This window comes from Carcharodon carcharias, chromosome 4, assembly GCF_017639515.1.
Source record: "Carcharodon carcharias isolate sCarCar2 chromosome 4, sCarCar2.pri, whole genome shotgun sequence".
In the NCBI taxonomy this organism is placed as follows: Eukaryota; Metazoa; Chordata; class Chondrichthyes; order Lamniformes; family Lamnidae; genus Carcharodon; species Carcharodon carcharias.
Genome location: NC_054470.1, coordinates 69,181,702 through 69,189,452, shown reverse-complemented (window position 1 = coordinate 69,189,452; position 7,751 = coordinate 69,181,702).

Below are 7,751 nucleotides of genomic sequence, written 5' to 3'. Positions count from 1 at the left end.
TATCACTGCTTGTTTGTCCCTACAACCACACCCCCACTCCACCTCTCTCTCTCTCTCTCTCTCTCCGCCCCCCACACACACACCTTAAACCAGCTTATATTTCAACTCTTTCTTGGACTCGAACTCAAGTTCTGTCGAAGGGTCATGAGGACTCGAAATGTCAACTCTTTTCTTCTCCGCCGATGCTGCCAGACCTGCTGAGTTTTTCCAGGTAATTCTGTTTTTGTTTTAAATCTTAATTGTCACATGAAATTGGTTGTGAGGGTTAAACCTTATAATGTGGCCAAAACAGAACTTAAAGTGGAGAGAATATTACCTTTATTAATAATAGTAAGTCAGTTGTTAAATTGTTTATAATGCTTTAGTGTAGTTTTAGAAGAAGATTTTGCCTCAAACAAGTTCTTTCTCCAACAAGACAGAATCCAACCATCTCCCCTTGACATTTAATGGCGTTACCATCACTGAATCACCCACTATCAAAATCTTGGGGGTTTCCATTGAACTGGACTAGCCATATAAATACTGTGGCTGCAAAAGCAGGTCAGAGACTAGGAATTCTGCAGAGTAACATACCTCTGTTACTCCCAAAACTTATCCACCATTTACAAGGCACAAGTCAGGAATGTGATGGAATACCCTCTACTTGCCTGAATGAGTGCAACTGCAACAATGCTCAAAAAGCTGGACACCATCCAGGTCAAAGCAGCCTGCTTGATTGGTACCCTTCCACAAACATTCACCACCAGCCCCCCCCGACCCAACCACCGATACACAGTGGCAGCAGTGTGTACCATCTACAAAATGCACTGCAGGAACTCACCAAGGCTCTGTAGACAGCACCTTCCAAACTCACAATCATTAGCATTTCAAAGTACAAGGGCAGCAGATGCATTGGAACACACCACCACCTGCAAGTTCCCCTCCAAGCCACGCTGACTTAGAAATATATCACTGTTTCTTCACTGTTGCTGGGAAAGAACCTTGGAACTCCCTTCCCAATAGCACCATGGATGTACCCACACCAAATGTTCTTCAGCAGCTCAAGAAGGCAGCTCATCATCACCTTCTCAAGGGCAATGAGGGATGGGCAATAAATACTGTCCTAGCCAGTTATGCCTACATCCCATGAAAAAGTAATTTTAGAAAAAATTCTTTAATTTTTGAAGCTTTGAGATGTTAATATCCCAGGTAGAAGGTGGAACACCCATGTGACCTTGAGTAAGTTAGATTTCCAAAAAGCCCTCACTGAAATCCCTTGCCAAAGCCTGCAACTGAATGACAGCAGTGAGAAATTTTAGTAAATTCAAGTGTGATTAGAATTGGCTGAGGGAGATAAAGCAGTGAGTAGTTGTCAGGGGAAGTGTTGGATTGTTGGGGCGGTGGGGGTGGGGGGAATTGGGCAAGGGGGTTTCTGAATGAAGTGCCCCAAGGTTCAGTCCTGAGGTCTGTATTTGAACTCTATTACTTGAGCAGTGTTACCCAATACAAATAGCTTATTAGCCACAAGTGCGGCTATGGTGACACTGATATCATCATTTGTACTAATTTTATTCAAAAATATCTTCCACAATACAGATAAAACATGCTTCACATGTGTATATTTACTGAATAAACATCTAGCATCGTTCAGCAACCAGGGAAATGAAGCAGTCACAATGATGAAAACAACCTCATACACTCTTATTTACCTCTTTACCAACAAATATGTACAGAAAGGTGAAAGTTCACATGTTTATATGACGGCAATATGAGTATTGAGGTCATATGCCCAACATCAATTACTAATTTTTTACTTTCTGATCAGAAATATGCTTAGCCACTTCTGAACTTGCTATTGGTCGCATCGGAAATGTGGCTCTCATTTTGGAAAACACTGCACCAGAACCATTTGATGGGTGAAATCAAGAGAAAGGAAAAAAAACTGGGGCAGAGTCTAGAAGATTGAGCAAAACCTGGAATAATCTGCAGCTAGGATTGCGATGAAGAGAGTCTTGGACTTATTCAAAAGACACCCTGTGAAAAATGTCATTTAAAAGAAAACTTGGGTGGATGAACTGAGATGGACTCTCATGCATCAATCTTGTGATCTTGCATTCTATTCTCAGCACTGCAGTGAATGCAGCTCCAGATGCTGCAGGCTTATAAAAATGATTTGCTGACATCTTTTCAAATAAAACTAATTAATGAGGTGTTGATCTTAACAATGAAGTCAATCACAGGCCACCAGTATTATGGATTTAATATCTGTTAACATAAGGCTCTTAAAAATGTTTGTTAAAGATTTCATTTAAACATTGTAGCGCAAACATTAAGGCCAGTTAAGTATGCAAGTGGATAGGGGCCTTTTCTTTGGTTAAGATTTAAGAGAGGTGTAGCTTCTACATAAAAACTTTATAACAATTAGTCATTTGGTGGTATAGAACTTGAATATTGCTGAAAAAGCTGTTGAAGTTTTTCACCTTGCACTCATCAGGACAGATACACAAGAATACCAACTGTAAAAGAAACAACAATTTATACTGCAGGAGAAGAGAGTGCTGATTTGATTGGCAAGTGGACTCTGATTGGTAGGGGCATTGCCATGGAGAATGCACCAGGAAACAGTTAACTGCCAAGCTTTTGTTTGAGTTCAATCCAGGCAGGTCAATTCTGATTGGTCAAGGCATTGCCATGGGGAAAGAACCAGGGAATGACTGACCCGCAAGCTTTTGTTTAGATGAAAAAGGCACAACGCATGGACGCGCTCCTTCTGTCTGCGAAGGACAGGACCGTGTGTGTAGCTTCTAGCACATGTAAGTGAGCCATACTGCGAGCTACAATTGGGCAACACTTGGTAAACAATCCTGATTGTGCTAGGAATTACACTGGCAACCAATTTAAGATTATCAGTCAGGCTTTACAAATTGCAATTTTTGCTTTATAAATCACTGCTGGCTTTCTGATCAATTATAGATTAATTAACAGATTAGTAATTTCCCAACAACAGATGTTAGGCTAACTGGTCTATAATTCCCCAATTTACCACTCTCCCCTTTCTGAAAAAGCCGAGTGACATTCGCGATTTCCAAATCTAAAGGAATAGCTCCTGAATTGAGAGAACTTTGCAAGATTATAGTTAGGGCATTTGCAATGTTCTCACCTACTTCCTTTAAAACACTGGAATCAAAACCATTTGGTCCTGGGGATTTGTCATTTTTTAGTGCTATTGTTTTCTTCATAAATTTTATTTTACTTACGTTAGTTTTGGTGGGACCATATCCCTCATTCAGTATTAGTATTATTTGAGTTTTTTGAGGTTAACAGGAACCAGTAGATGTGCTATACTTGGATTTCCAAAAGGCCTTAGAAAACCACACAGCAGATTAATACACAAGATAAGGACACATGGAGTTGGAACTAATATATTGGCATGAAAGGAGGACTGGTTAACCAACAGGAAACAGAGACTAGGAATAAATGGGGCATTTTCAAGTTGGCAGGCTGTGACTAGTGAAGTGCCACAAGGATCAATGCTGGGGCCTCAGCTATTTACAATTTATATTAATGACTTAGATGAAGGGACCGAAAGTAATATATCTTACTTGCAGATGATACAAAACTAGATGGGAATGTAAGCAGTGAGGAGGACACGCACTTTGGTGAGACCACACCTGGGGTATTGTTTTGGTCTCCATATCTAAGGAAGGATAAACTTTCAATGGAGGTGACACAACAAAGGCTCACAAGGCTGGTTTCTGGGATGAGAAGTTGTCCAATGATGACAGACTGAGTAAATTGGGCCATATTCTATGGTGTATAGAAGAATGAGAGATGATTTTATTGAGACATACAAGATTCTGAAAGGGCTTGACAGGGTAGGCACGAAAGGTTGTTTCCCCTGGCTAGGGAATCCAGAAAACAGGAGGACAGTCTCAGGATAAAGGGTCGATCATTTAGGACTGAGTTGAGGAGAAACTTCTTCACTAAGAGTGTCATGAATCTTTGACATTCTCTAATCCAGACAGTTGTTGATGCTCAGTGAGTATATTCAAGGCTGAGATAAACAGATTTTCTAATCTCTCAGGAAATAAAGGGGTATGGAAAGTGGGCAGGAAAGTGGAGTTGAGGCAGAAGATCAGCCATGGTCATTTTGAACAGTGGAGCAGGCTCGAGGGACTGTATGGTCAAGCTTGGTTGCATCAGTTCATTGCTGCTGAAAACTCCGATAGTCATCCGCTCTTGGGGGGAGGGGGTCTGCTGCCTGAACTAAGGGTCAATCCTCAGTAATTCTAGAAATAACAATTTTTTTTTCAGGGATCAAGGTTATTTCCGTTCAATTTTTCTGTGTGACAACTTCCAATGTAAACTCCTGCTTATTTTTGTTTCTTGCTGGATTATGGCTATTCTTGGTAAACATTCAGTTTGTCTGAAATAAAAACAGAAAATGCTGGAAAAACACAGTCTGACAGCATCTGCGGAGAAACAGAGTTAACGTTTCAAGTCCGTATGATTCTTCTCCAGAGCTCTGTCAGACCTGCTGAACTTTGCCAGCATTTTTTGTCTTTGTTTCAGATTTCCAGCATCCGCAGTATTTTGCTTCTATTCAATTTGCCTGGTCTATTAATATTTTAGATAGAGCAGCATTATGAGTGACCGTTTATGAATGTACAATTCTTAAGGCCTGTTTGAGGTCCTCTTTGCAAAATTGGTTTGTCAGGAACACAGTCTCCATGCAGCCTAAGAAGTGGCCATTAAAGGGATCCACTCAGTCCTTCTCCCAGCTCTACTACAATGATGAAAACCACCTCCGGCTTCCACCCAATCTCTCCTGATCACCCCACCCTTCCAATTTCCTCTCTCTCCAGAACAATTCTCATTACCCTCTCAGTCTCTACTTCCCAATTCTTAACTGCAACTGGGCAGAAATTGGGATCTTCAAATCTGCACCCTGGTATAAAGGGTATGTTAAAAACAGATGGCTAACACTACCTAAATATTATGGAACATTTATTAATCTGACAAATTGCTTATGATGTGTGTAGTTATAGCACCATCTAAGGGCAGAAGCAGTAATTCTTATATAACACTTTCACAAAACAATGAATTTGATTGAATATTAATGCAGCAAAATGGAACAGTGATCTACCTCATGATCTATATGTTGCAAACAAATTGTACATGCCAATAGTCTTTAGGCATAAGTGGCCGGTAATTTCCTAGAAGTTGCTCCCCAGCCTGCTATCGTAATTCCACCAGAAACTTATCGGAGACTCCATTTCCAGTGAAGTTATGGTAAGAGAGGACAAGCAGCTTTGAGGAAGTTCCCAATTTTGTAAAGCAGCTTTAAGCATCTATAGGGATAGCACATCATACACTTGTATACAACAATGTGGTCAACCCTGGAGCACATGACAACTCCAGAATGATCTGCGCCTGGCAAAGAAAATAAGGACTGTTGGAGTTTGAGCTGGCAGCTGTGATTTCTATCATTGATGCCTCAGTCACCAGAGTAAAGAGGGATCTATCCGTTTTACAGTGTTCTGGTTAGTGCTCGTTGATTTGCTTTCTTGTAGAAGCTCGTCATAGTCAATACTAATGATCTGGCGGGGCATACTCCTGCAATGCTGCACATGATGGACAGGATTTCCGAGGGTACCATGGGTTTCCAATATAGTGCCTGGAGACAAAACCTTGTAATTGTTTTTTTTTGTGAGAGTGGGGATTTGCAACAATCCCTGGTCTGTTTCCGGACAGAAGTCAATTCTTAGATAATATCCTTAGATCCTTAGATAATATCACCAACATCAACACCCCTTTGTCCTTTTGTCTATGACATCTTTGGCAATCCCTTCTTTGCCTCCACCTACCACTGGCCCCCTATCCAGCTTCACTTGTCCCATCCCCCTCTACCAGCTTATATTTCACCTCATTTCTCTATTTCCTTAGTTCTGATGGAGTCATACGGACTTGAAACATCAACTGTATTCCTCTCCGCAGATGTTGTCAGACCTGGAGTTTTTCCAGGTATTTTTGTTGTTTCAGATTTCCAGCATCCACAGTATTTTGCTTTTGTCAATTCCTATCCATTTGCAAATGGACCATCAGCAAAAGGAAAATCTCGATCTTAATCTCAGGAGCAAATACCCTGCAACAATTGTTCTGGCAAGACATATAAACACAATAGGAGCAATGCTGGCAAAACAGCATCTAATGACCATCCCAAATTGTCCTGTGGGCATCAATTGTCTACTGTATAGTGTGGCACGAGAGTCTCATGTAGGCCAGAATAGAAAGCCACAAGTGGTCACACTAGACAATTTCCCTTTCCTAAAGAATTTTAATGAACTTGAGTTTTTTACAACACAATGTTTCAATACTCATTTTTCTGCTGATAATCCACAAATTATCAAATTTATTGTACTCTGCTTCACAAGTCGTCATGTAGGAATTTGAACTCAATGCCCTTGGATCAATCCCAAGTTTTCATTACCTTTCTTACTTTGACAGTTCTATTATCTCAAACATTTTACACATAACACTACTAGGAGAGCTCTATTATCGCAAAAGTCCCACCTTTTCAGAAAAATTTGGGATGGACAAAAATGCAGCACTACTCGCACCGAGAATTAATAAAAGAACTATTAACTTTCCACAAACATTCTTCTGCAAACAACCATCCCTCCACAGACCCATTGTGAAGTGTTTTAAAATATTTCTAAGAATTGCAACATGGGATTAGATAAATACGTCTTTTATTCATGCTTAACTTTTTTTAAAATTGCATAACTTACAAAAATTATAACAAGGTAGTAATGTGACTAAATAGTTCCAGTCACATTAACCCACATTGTCCCCATATCGATTCAACTTTTATCTACATAGCCAATCCAATCCTGAATGTTAGGAAGACAGAGTTAACATTTCGAGTCAGTATGATTCTTCATCAGAACTAAAGAGAAATAAAAATCTGATTGGCGGGGGGGGGCGGGGGGGGAACAGGTGGAGCTGGATAGGGGGCCAGTTGATAGGTGGAGGCAAAGGAGAGATTGCCAAAGATGTCATAAACAAAAGGACAAAAGGGTGTTGACGGTAGTGATATTAGTTAAAGGATGTGCTAATGGTGACATTAAGGGTAGAAAGTAGGATGAGTGACAGATAGCCCTAGTGGGGATGGGGTGGGGGGAAGGGATCAAAATGGGCTAAAAGGTAAAACAATGGATGGAAATAAATTTTAAAACAGTATTTTGCTTTTATCAATCCTGAATGTTCATACTTTCTGCTTCAACCTCTAACCCTGGAAATGAATATGCAGAGTTCTGAAGCTGTAGAAAAGTGGTTTCTCCTTCATTCTCGTTCCAAATTTCTTAACATTTGATATTCAAGCATGTATGTACTCTTATATCACAAGGAAACAAAACTTTTTTTTTTTAAAAAACTTACCTTGCTAGCCCTCGATTCAGTCCTCAGTAGGTCGCCGTTGAGGAACCCAGCAATGCTCTTTTCCTCAGACCTCCAGTTAAAAATCACAGATCAAGCCCCTAGTTACATTATTGGCACCTGGTGTGCATATTTAAAGAGGACCTGTCAACTTGGGGATGGGTGCTTTTGCCACCTACAACTTAAAATTCCAGTTGGTAAAATGAGGGTTGGAAAGATATGGACATGTGCCCCACAGAGATGGAGAGAAATTTTTTCTCTCAGAGGGTTGTAAAACTTTGGAACTCTCTGCCTTAGAACGCATTGGAGGCTGGGTTATTGAATATTTTTAAGGT